Source organism: Mauremys mutica, chromosome 3, assembly GCF_020497125.1.
Source record: "Mauremys mutica isolate MM-2020 ecotype Southern chromosome 3, ASM2049712v1, whole genome shotgun sequence".
Lineage (NCBI taxonomy): Eukaryota > Metazoa > Chordata > Testudines > Geoemydidae > Mauremys > Mauremys mutica.
This window is the reverse complement of record NC_059074.1, coordinates 10,916,390-10,935,626: the sequence shown is the minus strand read 5'-3', so window position 1 is coordinate 10,935,626 and position 19,237 is coordinate 10,916,390. Positions and strand designations below refer to the sequence as shown.

The 19,237-nt window shown below is 50.1% G+C and overlaps 1 protein-coding gene across 1 annotated transcript in view; it reads left to right on the top strand.

Moving 5' to 3' along the window:
• Positions 1 to 19,237, top strand: part of XKR6 (XK related 6) — a 291,759-nt gene that overhangs the window by 146,397 nt on the left and 126,125 nt on the right. The gene's annotated exons all lie outside the window — the stretch shown is intronic.

The window sequence follows — 19,237 nt, the reverse complement described above, 5'->3', positions numbered from 1 at the left end:
GCTGAGAAAGGGTTTTTGTTTGTATGAAAAATTTCGACAAAAACTAAAAGGGGGGTTTTAACCTGTTTTTTCTTCCCTTTGAAAGTTGTTTTTTTATTTTGTTTGAAACTCAAGAATGGACGGGGGAAGAAATCAGTTTTTCTGGTGAACCCCACACAAAAAATGAGGCAAAAACTGACATTGGCTGCAGAAATGGCCATCTCGGCGAAGAAGCCATTTTTTGTTTCAAACCAAAAACCTTCCAAACAAAAATGTTTTGATCCTTTTTATCCCATCTTCTGATTGATTGCTTTATGCTACAAAACCAGCTGCACTCATCCGACTTCCGGAATGACTTTGCAAGGTTGCTGTAAGCTGTGCCCACCTGCTCCTGCCCTCAAGGGACCGGCTCTTACAGCCGCTCACGAACACTTAGCCCCGCCTCCTCCTAGTGTCCTAGCTCCGCCTCTTCCCCCAGACACACCTCCATCCATGCCAGAAGCAGGTGGTAGCCCTAGATAGTCTGTGCTACCAGAGGGTTCTCCCATGCTGAGGGATTCCTGCCGTGCCAGATGCAGGTCAGCTTTGCATAGGTGGATTGCCACAAAGCCGTACGTTGTGCCCCTGACTTCAGCCCATGAGCACAATAATGATCAGTCTACCTGTCAATCACGTTCCTAAGGCACTCAGCACTGTGGTATCTAAGCGTTGGTAATGCATAATGCCCCGGCCTCCTGTAGCTGTGCTGAACTGAGCATTGGGGTTTAGCTTCAGGACTGGCCTCTTCATGGTACCCTTCATGGTACAGCAGCCACCCGTCGAAACAAGTGCTTTCCTCAGACAAACTGGGATCTTGCTTTTCATCGGGCAAATGCAAAGCTGCGAAGAAAGAAAGAAAAAGAAAGAAAGAAAGAACAAACAGAGGACAAGCTAAGAGTTTTAATCGGGCTCAGCTCGGCACTCGTGAGCTTGAGGGTGGCAGCAGGATCACTCTGGAAGGCAGGTCTGAGTTCAGTATTAATGGAGGTGTCACCTACTTCGGGAGCGGGGGTTAACTCACAAACAGCTGCTGAGGAGAGCTGGCTGCTGCATGGTGGATGGGATCAGAGGTGTCTGAACACCTAAAGCAGCCAGAATGCTGTTACCCATTGTGTGAAAGCCTGAAAGGACGTTACCCAGATTTCACCGTTGTGCAGAAAGTCTTACAGAGTTGCGTAGAGAACAGCAACTTCCCTACAGGGTTTTTAAACCCACCCATTGGATTCCCAAGCAGGACCAGGATTCCGTGTGTGTGTAACCCACAGACCTGCTGGCTGTGGTGCTCTGTCCCATGTAGGGACACCGAGACCACTTAGAGAGAGAGATAAAATGAGTCTGCTCTGCAGCCTTAGCTAACAGGCAGTTGGCTTTTAGCTCATACAGTAGAGGCTTATGCACTAAGCTCCACAAGTCCTAGGGTCGATCCTGCCCACCGCCAACTGGGGTCTGTCTGTGTTACATGTGGAAAAGGAAACCCTTGTCTACAGCTCCTTAGGGCTAGTCTACCCTGGCAATGTTAAAGTGCTGCCGCTGTGCTTTAAAAACCCCCACCTCCACGAGGGGCGTAGCTCCCAGCGCTGGTGCGCTGTCTACACTGGTGCTTTACGGCACTGAAACTTTCTGCGTTCAGGAGGGGTTTTTTTCACACCCCTGAGCGAGAAAGTTGCAGCCCTGTAAAGTGCCAGTGTAGCCAAGCCCTTAGGGTGATTCCTCTAAGACCCTGGCGAGGTTCCACAGAACCTTGGGCTGCTTTGAAAATTCCACTTTTCTTTTGCCTTTAATTTGTTTTGCTCCTTTTAAATTCTGCTGGGCTTTTCCCTGATGCGGGGAGGACAACAGACTAGTGAGTCGCTTTAGCAAACTAAGGCGCTGTTGGGAAATAGGGGATGGAGTTCACTAGAAATAGGACAGTTGAAGACCCTAATCTAGTAAGCAGCTCTGCACGGATAGACAGACTCCCACCCGCAGCCTCATGCAGAGCCCAGTGGACCAGTCTGCAGGAACTGGAGCTGGTTTCAAACAGCACCAGGCTCTGGGGTGCTCAGAGCCCGGGCTTGGAGGTTGGAAACATCTCTGCACAGAACCCCCTGGGGCCCCGATCCTCCTGTACTCCTCTAGACAACATCCAGTAACTCCAGCTGGCATTCTGCAGATCCGGCCAGGAATGCTGCCCCTTTAAGGGGTGACGCGGTGGAGGGGTTGGGGGCTGGAGGTCAGACCTGACTGCAAGCGAGTGACTCATTCCATGGTCTCCTGGGCGCTGTGGGACTTGGTGCAGTATCCGATGGCTCGTGAATCATTTATCCGCCTCTCTGTCTGGGAAGGAGTAAGCTGTGCCTCTCCCCCAGAGCCTGCTTACTTTCTAATTAGTACAAGGTGCAGCAGGAAGGGCGTATTGATCACCTCCTGTGATTTCTGCTGGGGAGCTGGGAGGGGCAGACAGGAGGGGGTTAAGCTTGCGGGGAAGGAAAACCCGCAGCCTGAGTGCCCTTGATGTTGCTGCCCACAGGGCTATATCGCTGTCTGATGGGGGAAGGCGGTTTCAGGGAGGCAGTAGAGTCCAGGGGCTTGGGCACAGGCCTGGGAGTCAGGAGACCCGCGTCCACCCCTGACTCCCCCCCCTGCTCTGTTCTGTTCTGTACACTCAGATTGTAAGCTCTTCCAGCACAGGGGCTCTCTCTTACACTGTGTCTGTAGAGCGCCAAGGAGCCGTAAGTGGCGTGCAGTTTGGTGATTTGTTTTATCGCTGCCTGGGCTAAAGATGGGCCTTGGATCTGAGCAGCCTGGACTTTGGGGGAGTTCAGATGCACAGCTGAACGGCACGGCTTCATTTAGAAGATAGCCCCTGTGGCAGTTTTCAGCATGGGGGCGGGGGAGATGGCCTTGGAATCAGGGCCAGGCTAGGCAGTGGGTCCTGTCAGAACTAACCACCGCCACGCGCCTCTGTCTGTCTATGGGAACGGGCTGTACCATAACTCTAGATCCTGAGCTCTGGGGAATTGGGCGTCCTGCAAACAGAAAGCATCTATATGACTTTACTCATGTGAGTAACAATACAGTAAAAAACTATGAGATTGGCTTAAACAGCCGAGCTATAAAATAAAGGTGGGGTTCTTTTTATTTGCCTTCTGGTTTTTGAGCCTTTAAGAGTTCTCATTTTCATGCTCTTCACCGCAACATTCAGGGTTAGAAACTTACCTGTTTGTTTTAATGACAGCTGAAATCTCAAGTCACCCTCTGACTCCAGGAGGAGAGCTTTAAGGAAGACACCAGACAGCACAAGAGTTGTGATAATATCATGAAATGCAGTGGCACTCCCTACTCCTGGCTAGTTTTACAACCCAGGTGCCTTCATTCTCTTTGGATGTGAAGAACACGTTGAATGAGACGATTCCGGGGGCTGAGCATTTCAAACGCCTTGGCATTGGTTATCAGCCAGATTGCTACAGATTGGTTATCCAGCCCAGCGGCTTTCCAGGATTGCACTTGGAAACCACTGACTCCCAGGACGACAAGCAGGAGTACAGTTACACATGGGTTTGCAGGAGCAGAGACTCGCTGGGTCAATCTTTATTGCTATTAGAGTTTTCTATAGACTTGATTCAATTAGGAGCTGGCATTGAATATTGTCAGCAGAGTCCAGGCTCAAATGTAGAGCCTGCCAGTTTGCAGTCGAATGCCTGGGCTGTTTTGCAGCACCTAGGGTTGTTTCTCTAATTGCGTGGGAGACTTTCTGATACTACGTGATGAGGGTCATGTAAGCATTTAGATGACCTCCTGAGGTCTCTTCCAACCGTAATATTCTATGATTCTATTCTAATTTTTATTTCTAATGGTACAGTGCATAGATTTTAAAGCCAGAAGGGATCATTCGACCATCTAGTCTGATTAATTTTCACCCATTTACCCCTGTATCGAGCCCAGTAACTCATGTTTGGCCAAAGCAGATCTTCCAGAAAGGCATCCGGTGTGATCTGAAGATGTCAAGAGATGGAGACACCACCACTTCCTTCGGTAGTTTATTCCAATGGTTAATCACCCTCACTTGTAAAAATTGTGCCTTCTTTCTAAGTCGAATTATTCTGGCTTTTACTTCCAACCTCTGGTTCTAGTTCTGCCTTTTTATTGATATATGTCTAGGCTTTAATATAAAAATATCACTGGGCTCTTAGAATGAATAACTAAAGTTCCTAACTGTCAGGGTGGTTAAACACTGGAATAAATTGCCTAGGGAGGTTGTGGAATCTCCATCTCTGGAGATATTTAAGAGTAGGTTAGACAAAAGTCTATCAGGGATGGTCTAGACAGTATTTGGTCCTGCCATGAGGGCAGGGGACTGGACTCGATGACCTCTCGAGGTTCCTTCCAGTCCTAGAATCTATAGAGGTAGTAAGTTCTTTTTCCAAGAATTCAGAGGAATTTTGATGTATGTGTTTGGTTTGGCATTGCAAGCTATAGGAGAGCAGCTGTTTAGGCCCAGATCCTGCAACTGACTTGCATGCTCCACGGGATTTCACCCATGTTATTTAGGGTGGTACATGAAGTAACGGGATAAAAGCCTACAGAAAACTAGACAAAGGTTGGGCTTCTGTTGTGCTGAAACCACTGCCTACCATGCTGGCCACTGGTCTCAGGCCTGGTCTACACTACGACTTTAGGTCGAATTTAGTAGAGTTACCTCGATTTAACCCTGGACCCGTCCACACAACGAAGGCCTTTTTCTTTTTACTTAAAGGGCTCTTTAAATCGATTTCTTTACTCCACCTCCAACAAGGAGTTTAGCGCGAAATCGGCCTTGCCGGGTCGAATTTGAGATAGTGTGGATGCAATTCAATGGTATTGGCCTCCGGGAGCTATCCCAGAGTGCTCCATTGTGACCACTCTGGACAGCGCTCTCAACTCAGATGCACTGGCCAGGTAGACAGGAAAAGGTCTGCGAACTTTTGAATTTCATTTCCTGTTTGGCCAGCGTGTTTGCAGAGCTCATACAGAGCTCATGAGCATGATGTGCACATTGCCGGGGCACATTGCCCGGCCCGTACTTTGTGAGAAGTCTATGACCATGTCCCTCTCGTCACTGCGCTGCCCTCGCCTCCTCACCTGGGTTTGCGTGAAACAATGGTCTGCCGTTGCTCTGACGGAGGGAGGGGCGATGACAACATGGCTTACAGGGAATTAAAATCAACAAAAGGGGTGGCTTTGCATCAAGGAGAAACACAAACAACTGTCACACAGAATGGTCCCCTTAAGGATTAAACTCAAAACCGTGGGTTTAGCAGGCCGTTGATTTCACAAAACAAATCAGGTCAATTTCTTGTTTTGATCCATCTATCTTTTACATCTTAGGCTGGTAGCAGACGGTGCAATACGACTGCAAGCCATCGTCATCTCCTGGGCGCTTGGCAGAAGACGGTGCAGTAGGACTGCTAGCCATCGTCATCTCCTGGGTGCTCGGCAGAAGATGGGAATGACCTGGCTGAGTCACTCCTATGTCTGCCCAGGTGCCCCTGACCGATCTCACCGAGGTCAGCTAAAAGAGCACCCACGAATATGACAATGATGGCTACCAATCGTAATGCACCGCCTGCTGCCAAAAGGCAATGAGCTGCTGCTGTGTAGCAATGCAGGCCCATGTCTGCCAGCACCCAGGAGACGTACAGTGACGGTGAGCTGAGTGGGCTCCATGCTTGCCGTGGTATGGTGTCTGCTCAGGTAACCCAGAATGCAAAACGATTGTCTGCTGTTGCTTTCACGGAGGGAGGGAGGGCAAGGGGGGCCTGACGACATGTACCCAGAACCACCCACGACACTGTTTTTGCCCCATCAGCCATTGGGATCTCAACCCAGAATCCCAATGCGCAGCGGAGACTGCAGGAACTGTGGGATAGCGACTCACAGCTACTGACAGTGCAACGCTCCGGAAGTCGACACTATCCTCGGTACTGTGGACGCAGTCCGCCGACGTAATGTATTTAGAGCATTTTGTGTGGGGACACACACAATCGACTGTATAAAAACGATTTCAAAAAACCAACTTCTATAAATTCGACCTAATTTTGTAGTGTAGACATACCCTCATTGTTCCCTTGTATTCCTCCTTGCTCTGTGTTGATCTTGTCTTGTATTCAGATAAATTCTTTGGGGCAGGCACATATTTTTGTCCTATGTTTTGTACAGCACCTAGCACAACCAGGTCCGTCCATGACTCGGACTCCTAGGCACTATGATAATGCAAATAAATAATAATAATAAATGAAACAAAGGAAAATGTAAGTTAATACTAATGAGCTGGATGGGTACAGGGCTGAGAAAGGCGCTGATGAGAAACGGGGATTTTCATAGTGGATGGGGAGAATGTGAGCATCGTTCAGAGCTAGGGCGATGTGACTACATTGAGATTGACAATATCATGGAATAGAATCACTAGATGGCAGAGAACTGAGTTATAGCTCCTAGCAGAGATTGATCCCCATCTGGGATCCTCCTCTTCAAGCAAGTGCAAGGTCAGGGGTGTTTGGATCTAAGGGGTTAGGTCCACTATAGACATAAAGACCAATGCAAGGTTCAGATCTCTACCTGCATTTCGGATCCTTTGAAATCTGAGGCTGCTCCGCTCATGGACTTTGATCTGGCCATTTATAGAGATGGGAGTCGGATCTTTCCAGGTTAGACCGAGCTGGATCCAGGTTTAGTTTAGGATCCATCTCTGATTCTTAGCAATTAACTCCACCTTTCCCTTTTCCATCTTCTTTCCAGCACTATTTGTGCTCATGTCCATGCATCCAGCCCCCACATCTGTTTCCCTACTCATCTCCGTCTCACTTTCCCTGGCTCTGAAAGGTGTTCCTCCTCCAGCAAGAAATCTCATTTGCTTGTTTCTTTGTAAGATCCAGCCTGCGCTGGTGAATACCTTGCAGTTTGGTATTGATGAATAATAAAAACCTTGCCTAAATGATCAGAGGGGTAGCCGTGTTAGTCTGGATCTGTAAAAGCAACAAAGAATCCTGTGGCACCTTATAGACTAACAGACGTTTTGCAGCATGAGCTTTCGTGGGTGAATACCCACTTCTTCAGATGCAAGTGGTGGAAATTTCCAGGGGCAGGTTTATATATGCAAGCAAGAAGCAAGCTAGAGATAACGAGGTTAGATCAATCAGGGAGGATGGGGCCCTGTTCTAGCAGTTGAGGTGTGAAAACCAAGGGAGGAGAAACTGGTTCTGTAATTGGCAAGCCATTCACAGTCTTTGTTTAATCCTGAGCTGATGGTGTCAAATTTGCAGATGAACTGGAGCTCAGCAGTTTCTCTTTGAAGTCTGGTCCTGAAGTTTTTTTGCTGCAGGATGGCCACCTTAAGATCTGCTATTGTGTGGCCAGGGAGGTTGAAGTGTTCTCCTACAGGTTTTTGTATATTGCCATTCCTAATATCTGATTTGTGTCCATTTATCCTTTTCCTTAGAGACTGTCCAGTTTGGCCGATGTACATAGCAGAGGGGCACTGCTGGCATATGATGGCATATATTACATTGGTGGACGTGCAGGTGAATGAACCAGTGATGGTGTGGCTGATCTGGTTAGGTCCTGTGATGGTGTTGCTGGTGTAGATATGTGGGCAGAGTTGGCATCGAGGTTTGTTGCATGGGTTGGTTCCTGAGCTAGAGTTACTATGGTGCGGTGTGCAGTTACTGGTGAGAATATGCTTCAGGTTGGCAGGTTGTCTGTGGGCGAGGACTGGCCTGCCACCCAAGGCCTGTGAAAGTGTGGGATCATTCTCCAGGATGGGTTGTAGATCCCTGATGATGCGCTGGAGGGGTTTGAGCTGGGGACTGTATGTGATGGCCAGTGGAGTCCTGTTGGTTTCTTTCTTGGGTTTGTCTTGCAGTAGGAGGCTTCTGGGTACACGTCTGGCTCTGTTGATCTGTCTCCTTATTTCCTCGTGCGGGTACTGTAGTTTTGAGAATGCTTGGTGGAGATTTTGTAGGTGTTGGTCTCTGTCTGTGGGGTTAGAGCAGATGCGGTTGTACCTCAGTGCTTGGCTGTAGACAATGGATCTTGTGGTGTGCCCGGGATGGAAGCTGGAGGCATGAAGGTAGGCATAGCGGTCGGTAGGTTTTCGGTATAGGGTGGTGTTAATGTGACCATCAATTATTTGCACCGTAGTGTCTAGGAAGTGGACCTCCCGTGTAGATTGGTCCAGGCTGAGGTTGATGGTGGGGTGGAAGCTGTTGAAATCGTGGTGGAATTTTTCCAGAGTCTCCACTTCCTAGACACTACGGTGCAAATAATTGATGGTCACATTAACACCACCCTATACCGAAAACCTAGCCATGGACAATGGCTAAAGCTTTGCTTAAAACAATATATATACATATTTTAAATAAATTCTCCTATTAGCTCAGGTCCCAGAGGGATGTGCCAAGATCAAGAGATGCTAAGGTCACAAAGACATCAGCCTCCCACCTAAATGAACTCTTAATTGTCTTAAGCTGAATCTGTGATGCAATCTACCCCAGCTGCTCTGCGGTCCCCTTTGCCTGCATGTCCTGTGCCTTTTCCCGTTGGAGAGAGCTCCTGTTTCAACTCACTCCATCCTCTTATTTCCCTCTTCCTGCCCCTTCGCCTACCCACCTCTCCCGCTGCCTTGCTGACATAGCATTGGAGAATGCCATTTTGAAATGCATCTTGTGCTGTGCTCTTAAAATCCTGCCACGCCGCCTTAAATTTCAGAATCTCGCCCGCAAATGGAACAGCCGTAGCAGAAAAGCCCACGCGTAACCTTTCAGTTAACTTTCGCTGACAGAAGAATTCGAGGATGGACAAACAGATGCTTGAAGTTCTGTCTTGCTCCGGGGTGTTTGGTACAGAAAATAGCTCCTTGTTCCTTTGTGTCTGATTGTACCTTCTGGGGGCAGCCCGAGTCCTGCCTCTCTCTCTTGCCCCAGAGACACTAACATAGCCCCCCCGCACTTCATTAATTACCCTCTTTTCCCTTTCAACTCTTACTGAGTAACAATCATAGAATCACAGGACTGGAAGGGACCTTGGGTGGTCATCTAGTCCAGTCCCCTGCACCCATGGCAAGACTAAGTATAATAAGTATCACTTTCTCTCCCTGGCCTTGTCTCCGGAAACCATCTGTGGCTAATGGAGAGCCCTGTCTGATAGCCGGAGCTTCCAGGGTGTCTGTTCCCTGGACCACTGCCTAGTTGATTTCTCTCCCCACCCAGCCCCCCTTTCTGTGAATGAAACCAATGGATTTGGCTGGCTGCCCGAGCTCTCCGGGCTTTTATCAATGGAATCAACAGTTTGTGGATCGGTGATGATGAGTCACAGTGAGATCCCGTTACTGTTTGTTAATGCCTCGCCCTGTGGAGGTCATCCTGATGATGCCTTGCCAGGGATTTAACCCCCCTCACACACACATGTCAGTGAAGTCATTGGAGCGGCTCTTGTGCATCTCCTTCTGCTGTCCTTCCTCGCTTGCAAAGCTTTTCTAAAGCTGTTCTCTCTCACTCTCTCTATCTCTCACATCCTCCCCCGGCCCCTTCCCTCGTCCTTTCCAGGGACAGTCCCTGAGATCTGGTGCCAGGACTAATTCCTCCCTCCTGGCTGTGCAGAGTGGGTAGCTAAAGCCGTCCCTCTTAGCCCGGAGTGAGTAGAGAGTTCTGCTCTGGTAGCATCTTACCCTCACTCTGCTCAGGGTCAGGGTCTGAGCCAGGGGAGAATTGGCCTGGAGGGAGCTCAGCTGGGGGCTGCCGATGCTCAGGGCCTAGTGGCCTGTTTGGTTTCATTTACAAGTAGCTTCCTCCTTGTCCCCCGGAAAGAACCAGCCTTGGTGCATACAAGGCAAGAGACCGTGGGGCTCAGCTGTCCCCATCTGGCAACAGGACTGGAGGAGAAGGTGCACAAGGCTCCAATCATTGCCCCTGTCTCTAGCCAATGGGAAAGCATCTCACAGCCCGAGCACTGCTGGAGTGGAAGGGCGCCCCCCAGTGACAGCTAAGGGGCCTGCAGGCCACAAGACCAGTCTTGTTCTTGGAGCCTTCAGCGACGGTGCTGCCTTTGAATGCCCCCCGTGAAGGCCCTGTTGTGAGGACTCCCTCCTGCCATCAAGGGGTGGCTGGTGCGGCTGCCCCAGCCCATTAGGACCCTTAGCAGTCACCCCCGAGACGGATCATGATCTTGGAGGCAGCATGGTCTAGTGAGTGCAGAACTGGGTGTTACAAGACTTGGGCTTGAGACCTGGCTCTGCCACCGGCTTGCTCTATGGCCTGGAGCAAATCACCTAATCTTCTCTGTGCCTTGCTTTCTCTGACTGTAAAATGGGAACAATAATGGCACCTGATGCCATACTGGGCTCTTGGTAAACTGATAACCTGGCTGTACCATGGTCAGATTTTTTGTCGAATGTGACTCACAATCTTCAGCTGAGAGGGGGGTGCGGGGATGGGAGAGGGGTCAGGGAGCGCTTTGCACTGCCAGTGAATTTTGTCTGGAGGTTTCCATTGCAAGAGGATTTTTAAGACAGCGAGCAGCTAGCGAGGCCGAGTGAACTCAGTGGCTAACACCCCCGGGGAGCCTTCCACCACTTTGGCCTCACCCAGGCCCTATGCAGTCACATGGGCTCTCACCTGGGGGGGGGGTCATGACTTTGGGGGTGGGCCCATCAGCAAGCCCAGGGAGCTGTGATCACCCTCCCTTGTTTGTGACTGAAGGGGAGGATGGTGCTGAAACTATTTGGTAGCGTGGGATCATGGTGTGGAAAAGGTTGAGAACTGCGGTGCTATTGCAGCCTCTGGTGCATGTGTGTGTTAGGTGTCCCCCTGTGTGCCCGATCCACTGAGGATATGACTCTGTTACACCCCTAACTGTAGCTCAGACAAGAGTGATTCATGCTCTTAGCCCTGGAGGCCCACGGGTCAGTCCCTGGGGCTGGCCGGATGGCAGCCGTCCCACTACAATGCTTCCCGTTAACCTCTGCTTTCATCTGAGGACCTCCGAGTGCTTTGAAAATGCGGATCAGTCCAGGGCTTGTCTGTGCTGCACATCAGGGCGGTGAACTGGAGAGCGCACCAAAGTGTTGCAGTCTAACCCCATCATGGGGCTGCTGCTGGTGTGACCTAAAAAGTACCTTGTTCACACGAACGTAGCCCTCTTTCAATCACAACCACATTAATGTGAACTAGGTCCCTTTTAGTTCATGCCAGCAGCATCCACATGCAGCAAATGGATTAGAACACTTTGCTGTGTTCTGCAAGTCACACCCCTGTAGTCCTCACTGCAGCGCAGTGTAGACCAGGCCTAAGTCTCACAACATTCCTGTAGGGTGAGGGGTTCAATGCCCAGTAATATCATGAGGTGTCATAGAATCATAGAAGAGACCTCAGGAGGTCATCTAGTCCAACCCCCTGCTCAAAGCAGAACCAGCCCCAACTAAATCATCCCAGCCAGGGCTTTGTCAAGCCTGACCTTAAAAACCTCTAAGGAAGGAGATTCCACCACCTCCCTAGGTAACCCATTCCAGTGCTTCACCACCCTCCTAGTGAAGAAGTTTTTCCTACTATCCAACCTAAACCTCCCCCTCTGCAACTTGAGACCATTACTCCTTGTTCTGTCTTCTACCACTGAGAACAGTCTAGATCCATCCTCTTTGGAACCCCCTTTCAGGTAGTTGAAAGCAGCTATCAAATCCCCCCTCATTCTTCTCTTCTGCAGACTAAACAATCCCAGTTCCCTCAGCATCTCCTCATGAGTCATGTGCTCCAGCCCCCTAATCGTTTTTGTTGCCCTCCGCTGGACTCTCTCCAATTTATCCACATCCTTCTTGTAGTGTGGGGCCCAAAACTGGACACAGTATTCCAAATGAGGCCTCACCAGTACTGAATAGAGGGGAATGATCACATCCCTCGATCTGCTGGAAATGCCCCTACTTATACAACCCAAAATGCCATTAGCCTTCTTGGCAACAAGGGCACACTGTTGACTCATATTCAGCTTTTCGTCCACCATAACCCCTAGGTCCTTTTCTGCAGAACTGCTGCCCAGCCTTTCGGTCCCTAGTCTGTAGCAGTGCATGGGATTCTTCCGTCCTAAGTGCAGGACTCTGCACTTGTCCTTGTTGAACCTCATCATATTTCTTTTGGCCCAATCCTCTAATTTGTCTAGGTCCCTCTGTATCCTATCCCTACCCTCCAGTGTATCAACCAGTTTAGTGTCATCTGCAAACTTGCTAAGGGTGCAGTCCACACCATCCTCCAGATTGTTAATGAAGATATTGAACAAAACCGGCCCCAGCACCGACCCTTGGGGCACTCCACTTGATACCGGCTGCCAACTAGACATGGAACCATTGATCACTACCCGTTGAGCCCGACCATCTAGCCAGTTTTCTATCCACCTTACCGTCCATTCATCCAGCCCATACTTCTTTAACTTGCTGGCAAGAATACTGTGGGAGACTGTATCAAAAGTTTTGCTAAAGTCCAGAAATAGCACATCCACTGCTTTCCCCTCATCCACAGAGCCGGTTATCTCGTCATAGAAGGCAATTAGGTTAGTCAGGCATGACTTGCCCTTGGTGAATCCATGCTGACTGTTCCTGATCACTTTCCCCTCCTTTAAGTGGTTCTTGCATTTGTGTACAGGCACCTAAGATAACTAGCCGATTGCCCTACTTTCTCAGTATGAATCACCCTCCTCCTTGTGTTTCCTCCCGGTATCCTACTTCCCCACTTACCTCTGGGCTTAGGTCACCGTCCCCTGGTGAACCCAGTTTAAAACCCTCCTCACTAGTTTAGCCAGCCTGCCTCCGAAGATGCTCTTTCCTCTCTTCATTGGGTGGATCCCATCTCTTCCTAGCAATCCTTCTTCCTGGAACAACATCCCATGGTCAAAGAATCCAAAGCCCTCTCTCCGACACCACCTGCATAACCACGCATTTACCTCCACAATTCCATGGTCCCTACCTGGACCTTTTCCTTCAACAGGGAGGATGGATGAGAACACAACTTTCATCTCAAACTCCTTTATCCTTCTTTCCAGAGCCACGTAGTCTGCTCTGACCTGCTCAAAGACCCATGTCAAAGAGTAGGGTCTTGTCTAAGCCTTGGCTAGATGTCTGGGGAATCCTGGACAGGGGCTCGGGGGGTTCCTGTAGGGGAAAATTTGAGGAACACTGACGTAGATAAATATCATCATCCCCAGCTTACAGAGAGGGATGGTGGGAATCAGGGAGCCGTAGTGACTTTCCCACCATGAGTGAGTCCTGGGCAGATCAGGGAAAGAAACCCTGGAGTTCTGCCCAGTACCAGACCATCAATTCAATGCAGGAGGGAGAGCTTTAAAGCAGGCAACAGGATGCACTAGGTCAGAAGGACGGAGCATATCCAAAACAAACATGCTCTGTATAAATGAGGAGCCCTGTTTTTATAAGAGACCTTTTTCTAGGTCTGTAGATCACGTTTTCAGTCTCTGTCACCTGAGTGAACAGCCACCCAGGAGGTGCCGATTGTAAAAGCCCCCCCTCCTTTTTTGGGGGGGGCAAGGGTGGGAACTTGGCATAATCCAGTGTGCAAGCTACGCGTTTAGGAGTGAATTGAAGGCTTGTTTTGCTAAACTATTGACCTTTCTGCTGGTTGGACTTTTTTTTTTTTTTTTGGGGCACGGCGTTTGAAATAGCTGCATTCAAAGGCCCTGTTTGACTGTCGGCTCAGTGTGTGCCATCCACTTCTTTTTGTGGGTAATTTGCTCCTTTGGTTTGAAAATAGCAGCGTTGCACACAGGCTGGTCACAAAGCGGCAGCTCTTTGCTGTATATTACACTCAGCGCATTTGTTTGCCTTTCAAAATAGCCAGAGGGCTCTTTTGCAGTGTTTTCAGTATCTTGGCACACAAACCGAAAGGTGTGGAGCAATGGTCCCCAAACTTTTCACGTCACACCCTCCTTGCCCCTGTCCATGCCCCCTCCCCAGGAGCTGCGGTTGGGAACTGGAGCCGGGAGTGGGGCCACAGCTCCTGGGGGGTGTGGACGGGGTAAGGAGGCAGAGGCTGGGGCCAGAGACCATGGCCAGGGCCGTAGCTGTGGGCAGAGTAGGGGCTGGGAGCGGAGCTGCAGCCAGGCCACAGTGCGGGTTGCCAGGTGTCCGGTTTTTGACCGGAACGCCCAGTCAGAAAGGAACCCTGGTGGTTCCAGTCAGCACAGCCAACCATTAAAAGTCTGGTCGGTGGCGCAGTGGGGGCTCCGAACTAAGGAAGGCTTCCTGCCTGCATTGGCTCCGTGCAGCTCCCGGAAACGGACACTAGGTCCCTGCAACCCCTAGGCGCATGGGTGGCCAGGGAAGCTCCACGTGCTGCCCCCGCCCTGAGTGCTGGCTCTGCAGCTCCCATTGGCCAGGAACCACAACCAATGGGAGTTGCGGGGGCAGCGCCTGCAGGCATGAGGGCAGCACGCGGAGCCTCCCTGGCTGCCCATGCACCTAAGAGCTGCAGGGACCTGGCGGCCACTTCCTGGGAGCTGCAATAAGGGCCCCTGGGACCCCGCAACCTGCAGCCCCTCCAGCCCCCCAACCCCCTGCCCCAGCCCTGAATCCCCTCCTGCATCCCAAACCCCTCATCCCTGGCCCCACTCCAGATCCCACACCCCCAGCCAGAGTCTGCACCCCCTCCTGTACCTCAACCCCCTGCCCCAGCCCAGAGCCATCCTCCTGCACCCAAACCCCTCATCCTTGGCCCCACCCCAGAGCCCGCACCCCCAGCCAGAGCCCTCACCCCCTCTTGCCCCAGCCCGGTGAAAGTGAGTGAGGGTGGGGGAGAGCGAGCAATGGAGGAAGGGGGGGATGGAGCGAGCGGGGGCGGGGCCTTGGAGAAGGTGTGTGTCGGGGCGTGGGCATCGGGACAGGGGCAGGGCAGGGAGGTTTTGTGCGATTAGAAAGTTGTCAGCCCTACCGCAGTCAGGGCTGGCAGCCCAGGCCATGGCCGGGTGCAGAGCCACGGCTGAGCCGGGCGCCAGGAGCTAGGAGCTGAGGCTGGGGCGTGGCTGGAGCAGAGCTGGGGGCAGAGTGGGGCTGGGTGGCGCTCCATCCCTTCCACCCTGGGGGCTGGTCCTGGCCTCACCACACTACCCTAACATTCCTCCGTGCCCCCGAGCAGGGGCCCCACAATTTGGGGGCCACTGATTTGGACAGTGCTGGTAAAAATTGTAATAATACCTAGCTTGCCTCCCTAGATCTCAAAGCACTTTACAAAGGGGAGTCAGCGTCACGTATCCATTATGTAGATTGTAAGTTCCTTGAGGCAGGAACAATCTTTTTGTTCTGTGCTTGTACAGCAACTAGCACGATGGGGTCCTGGTCTATGTATTGTATTGATCTACAAGGAATAAAGGGGCCCAAAGATGTTAACACAACCCCATCGTTGTCCAACATTAAACAGCAGTAAACAAGGTTCGGTGTCTGGTATAGACAGACACCTCAGTTGGCTGAATACCACGGCAAACACACCATTAAACATCTTTCTATGAAAGGTAAAGAAAAGAAGGGAAACCAGTTAAAACATTTGAAATGTCAAGTATTAAATAAGGCTTTCATTTTAACAGCATTCCTTGTTCCCTGACCCTTTAGCCAGCGAGAGTTTTTAGACAGAAAATCCCCTTGTTTGACCGGCTCTTAGATAGTACTACAGATGGTGATAACTGTCCTTTTGGGGAAAAGAAAGGAAGTTAGTTGAGGTGACCTGGAGCTGTTGTTAGAGTCCAATCCCATTTGATCCCAGTTGGTGTTTGGGATTCAGCTGGAGCCCGTCTGGGTGGTGATACCATCTGGATTTCTCCGTCTCTCTCTGAACTAGACAGGACATCTCTCGGGATCAGGGTGGCGAAGACCCGGGGTCCCAGGAAATGGTGGTGGCCAAAATAATGAAGCTTGGTCCAGTAACCTCTGTCTGTTCTTCCATATTTTCCCTCCAGAGTCTCTCTTTAAGGACCCAAAAAGGGAATGACCAGTGGAAGCTCCTTAAAAGTGGGGGGGCCACCAGGGCCCGAACTGTGGCCCCGCCCCTAGCGCCACCCATCCCCCGAGGCCTGGCCCTCGCGCTGCCCTTTTCCCTTGAGGCCCTGCCCCCACATCACCTCTTCTTCCAAGGCCTCACCCCCCACTCACTCCTCTCTGGCTCTCCCCCCGCCCCCCAGTTGCTCGCCCTTACGGCCAGTAAAAGTGATGGCACCATGGCCCCCTGGTCTCCCCCCTTCCGGTGCCCCTGATGAGTGGAATAGCCCATTCCCTCATTATTTTGTACACCAATTAAGCCTAATATCTGCCATACCAATTTGGGTCCATTAATTTCCAGACCCACATCCTCTCATTTAACAAGCATGATTTTAACACAGTCCTGAGTTATATCAGGAGGCCTTTTTGTTTAGACTAATTCAGTCTTTCTGTCTCCCTTCTGTACTTTTTCCCATTAATATTTGTTATTAAAGGCGATTCTGATATCTCATGAACTTTCACATGCTCTTTGAACAGTTGAGCTCACGATTCTAGTAAATTGATAGGCCCAATTATCACAACAGCACTATGGTAATTTCAATAATAACAATAATCCATACACCATCCCAGGATTTAAATAGACTCTTCATACTAGTGTATGTGTGCAGTGTCAGGACTGATGTTTAGTTTTGTAATTACACAAATAATGCGGGTTAGGGAGATGAGCACTTCCATGGCAGACAAAGGGGGCTATTAATCACATAGCTATACTTCCACACACGTGCCCCGTAGGAAATGTATGAAGATATAGTGGGACCTTTACAAACAGAAAATATTTTTACCACGTACGTATTTTTAATGATTTTTTGGTGAAAAACTGTTAACTTTTTTAAAAATTTCTTTTGCACCAGGTTTTCTTTTTTTTGTGATTTAAAAAAAGTCATCATCAGAATTTTTATCACCATTTTTTATTTATTGCAAATCCAGCTTTGGTAAACATTTTGATGAGTGCAATTTAAAAAATAATTGTGAAATACTCTGGAGAAATGAAACGTGAGGCTCTTTCAATGCCTGAGAAATGTAAACAACTTGGAAATTGCAGAATTTTCTGCAGGTTTTTTTTGCAGAAGGATTGTTTTGTTTTGAACCATCTCCGCATGGAGAAGAACCATAGAATCATAGAATATCAGGGTTGGAAGGGACTTCAGGAGGTCATCTAGTCCAACTCCCTGCTCAAAGCAGGACCTATCCCCAACTAAATCATCTGACGGGACAAGCGTGCTAAGTAGGGCATCCAAAGCATGGCTATACGATTATATAGAGAACTCTGTGTGTGTATGTGTGAGAGCACACAAACAAGATTTTCATAATGTTTCAGGCTGATGGGGCCATCAGATCATCTAGTCTGTCCACTAATTTTTGCCCAGAAACCCCTATGTTGAGCCCAAAGACTTTAGTTAGTCCAAAGCATTTAAAGTCCTCAGGAGACTAGTCTGTACGCCACAGAGAAAGAAAAGGAGAAACCAAGATACCACCAGGCCTATGCACTGACAGGGAATTGATTAGGTGATGCCCAGAAATGACTAGTGATTTTGGGTTTCCCAACTTTGAAACATTTGAAAGACACCTGATTTTCACCTGTGCTCTGAAAATCCGGCACCATCAAATCTTCTCAGATTGGGCACCCGGCAGCTGTAGCACCCAAAACTACCAGTCACTTTTGAAAATCTTGCCCTTAACTTATATATGATTAAGAAACTATTTGCTCCCCAAGAGTAAAATTTCAGCCAAAAAGGGCAAACTTGAGAAAGCTCTGAGAACTGGGCAATGACCCTGTGGAACGGATACAGCCAGGCTGGGGTGTGTGTATCTATGTCACTATTCTAGGTAGTTGCCAAGAGGGGAACGGTTCTTACTGTTATCGATGACTTTGGTTGCTATAAAGGTGCTTTTGGTGTCTCACACAAGACATACGAGGAGATGGTCTTTGCCCCAAAGCGCTTGTAACAGCAGGCCCCCAATCCTGCAGTCTGGTGCATGCTCGCAGACTCACACCCTGCCATTGAACTGAGGAATATCTCACCCACACTGAGTTTCAGAGGAAATGGGAAATAAAGAGAATGCGACCACCGAGGTTGGAATCTGGCTGCAACACTCGGGGGCTAAAGTTGCTTCTCTTGGTGGGACATGAATTCCTTTTTGTACAGTTCACTGGGCAGATGATACCTTCCACAGCCCGAAGGTGTCTGGAGCACTGGGTTCAGTCGGACTCAGAGCAAACCGTGCCACCTAGGGAATGACTGATACTCTTCCTTTTGCACCTGAGTGTTTCTTAGCGGTCTCCTACCCCAGCACTGGCCCAAGCCCTGCTTCCGGACCGCAGCACAAGATGGCTTGGCGGGGGGTGCGCACACAGCCGGCTGTCAGGCCATGTGGCTTGGTAAGCACTCTCTGAGCTTCCTGAATGTTCTGGATATCACCGGCCCCGAAGCAGCAGAGGCAGCTGTGTCGGGAAGAATGGTGCATATTCCACATCCCGGTCTCCAAGCATCTGTTTCCCCTTCCCCGGAGTGCAGCAGTAAAGCTTGATCTCTGGTTAGCCCTTTCAGCGGTAAGACAAAATCAAAACGTTTCTATTTTTCCCCTGCTCCGTTTTCCTAGTAGTGTCTTTTTAGACTCGTGACGTTTTTATTTAGCTTGTGTTTATAATCTACATTTATTCTCATTTCAATCTTATTTCTCATGTTTAAGGCTGCGATTTCGTCACTGGTATTTTTAGTAAAGGTCATTGGCAGGTCACAGGCAATAAACAAAAATTCACGGCCTGTGACCTCTCCATGATTTATACTATAAATACCCCTGACTAGATCTTGGGAGGCTGCTGCTGGGAGGGAGCTGGGGGAAAGGGGAGGGGGTGCGGCTGTTGCTGAAGGGAACTGGGGGCTGCTGCTAGGAGGACGGCTGGGGCCACTGACAGTAGTTGCTCTGGCTTCCCCGGGGACCGCTGCCGCGGGCCATCAACAACAGCTGCTCCAGCTGCCCCGGGGACCACCTGAGCAGCACCCGGTGTGACTGGGCCCCGTGACCGCCTGAGCAGCAGCCAGTGTGGCTGTCCCAGGGCCACCTGAGCAGCTGACCCTGGAGCCAGCCACCGGCTGGCTTGGGTGGCCCTGGGGTCAGCCACCGGGCCACTGCAGAAGTCATGGAGGTTGTGGAAAGTCATGGAATCTGTGACGTCCATGG